This window comes from Heloderma suspectum, chromosome 14, assembly GCF_057233095.1.
Source record: "Heloderma suspectum isolate Gila_16-S chromosome 14, 16-S_ref, whole genome shotgun sequence".
In the NCBI taxonomy this organism is placed as follows: domain Eukaryota; kingdom Metazoa; phylum Chordata; class Lepidosauria; order Squamata; family Helodermatidae; genus Heloderma; species Heloderma suspectum.
Genome location: NC_139471.1, coordinates 33,015,001 through 33,017,500, shown reverse-complemented (window position 1 = coordinate 33,017,500; position 2,500 = coordinate 33,015,001).

The following is a 2,500-nucleotide window of genomic DNA, read 5'->3' as shown; positions in this document are numbered from 1 at the left end:
CTAACCCTAACCCCAACCCTAACCCTAACCCTAACCCTAGCCCTAACACTAACCCCAACCCTAACCCTAACCCCAACCCTAACCCTAACCCTAACCCCATACCTAACTCAACCCTAACCCTAACCCCAACCCTAACCCTAACCCTAACCCTAACCCTAACCCCAACCCTATACCTAACCCCAACCCTAACCCTAACCCTAACCCTATACCTAACTCAACCCTAACCCTAACCCCAACCCTAACCCTAACCCTAACCCTAACCCTAACCCCAACCCTAACCCTATACCTAACTCAACCCTAACCCTAACCCTAACCCTAACCCCAACCCTAACACTAACCCTAACCCTAACCCTAACCCTAACCCTAACCCCAACCCTAACCCTAACCCTAACCCAAACCCTAACCCTAACCCTAACCCTATACCTAACTCAACCCTAACCCTAACTCCAACCCTAACCCTAACCCTAACCCTAACCCTAACCCCAACCCTAACCCTATACCTAACTCAACCCTAACCCTAACCCTAACCCTAACCCTATCCCTAACACTAACCCTAACCCTAACCCTAACCCCAACCCTAACCCTAACCCTAACCCTAACCCTAACCCCAACCCTAACCCTAACCCTAACCCTAACCCTAACCCTAACCCTAACCCCAACCCTAACCCCAACCCTAACCCTAACCCTAACCCTAACCCTAACCCTAACCCCAACCCTAACCCTAACCCCAACCCTAACCCTAAGCCTAACCCTATACCTAACTCAACCCTAACCCTAACCCCAACCCAAACCCTAACCCTAACCCTAACCCTAACCCTAACCCCAACCCTAACCCTAACCCTAACCCTAAACCTAACCCTATACCTAACCCCAACCCTTACCCTAACCCCAACCCTTACCCTAACCCTAACCCTAACCCTAACCCTAACTTTAACCCTAACCCTAACCCTAACCCCAACCCTATACCTAACCCCAACCCTAACCCTAACCCTAACCCTATACCTAACTCAACCCTAACCCTAACCCCAACCCTAACTCAACCCTAACCCTAACCCCAACCCTAACCCTAACCCTAAACCTAACCCTAACCCCAACCCTAACCCTAACCCCAACCCTAACCCTAACCCTAACCCTATACCTAACTCAACCCTAACCCTAACCCCAACCCTAACCCTAACCCTAACCCTAACCCTAACCCTAACCCTATACCTAACCCCAACCCTAACCCTAACCCTAACCCTAACCCTAACCCCAACCCTAACCCTAACCCTAACCCTAACCCTAACCCCAACCCTAACCCTATACCTAACTCAACCCTAACCCTAACCCCAACCCTAACCCTAACCCTAACCCTAACACCAACCCTAACCTTAACCCTAACCCTAACCCTAACCCTAACCCTAACCCTAACCCTAACCCCAACCCTTACCCTATACCTAACTCAACCCTAACCCTAACCCTATACCTAACCCCAACCCTTACCCTAACCCTAACCCTAACCATAACCTAACCCTAACCCTAACCCTATACCAAACCCCAACCCTAACCCTAACCCTAACCCTAACCCTATACCTAACTCAGCCCTAACCCTAACCCCAACCCGAACCCTAACCCTAACCCTAACCGTAACCCTAACCCTAACCCCAACCCTAACCCTATACCTAACTCAACCCTAACCCTAACCCCAACCCTAACCCTAACCCTAACCCTAACACCAACACTAACCCTAACCCTAACCCTAACCCTAAACCTATACCTAACCCCAACCCTAACCCTAACCCTAACCCTAACCCTAACCCCAACCCTAACCCTATACCTAACTCAACCCTAACCCTAACCCAATACCTAACCCCAACCCTAACCCTAACCCTAACCCTAACCCTAACCCTAACCCTAAGCCTATAACTAACCCCAACCCTAACCCTAACCCTAACCCTATCCCTAACCCTAACCCCAACCCTAACCCTAACCCTAACCCTAACCCTAACCCTAACCCTAACCCCAACCCTAACCCTAACCCTAACCCTAACCCTAACCCTATACCTAACTCAACCCTAACGCTAACCCCAACCCTAACCCTAACCCAAACTCTAACCCTAACCCTAACCCTAACCCTAACCCCAAACCTAACCCTATACCTAACTCAACCCTAACCCTAACCCTAACCCTAACCCTAACCCTAACCCTAACCCCAACCCTAACCCTAACCCTAACCCTAACCCTAACCCCAACCCTAACCCTAACCCTAACCCTAACCCTAACCCTATACCTCACCCCAACCCTTACCCTAACCCCAACCCTTACCCTAACCCTAACCCTAACCCTAACCCTAACTTTAACCCTAACCCTAACCCTAACCCCAACCCTATACCTAACCCCAACCCTAACCCTAACCCTAACCCTATACCTAACTCAACCCTAACCCTAACCCCAACCCTAACCCTAACCCTAACCCTAACCCCAACCCTAACCCTATACCTAACTCAACCCTAACCCTAAC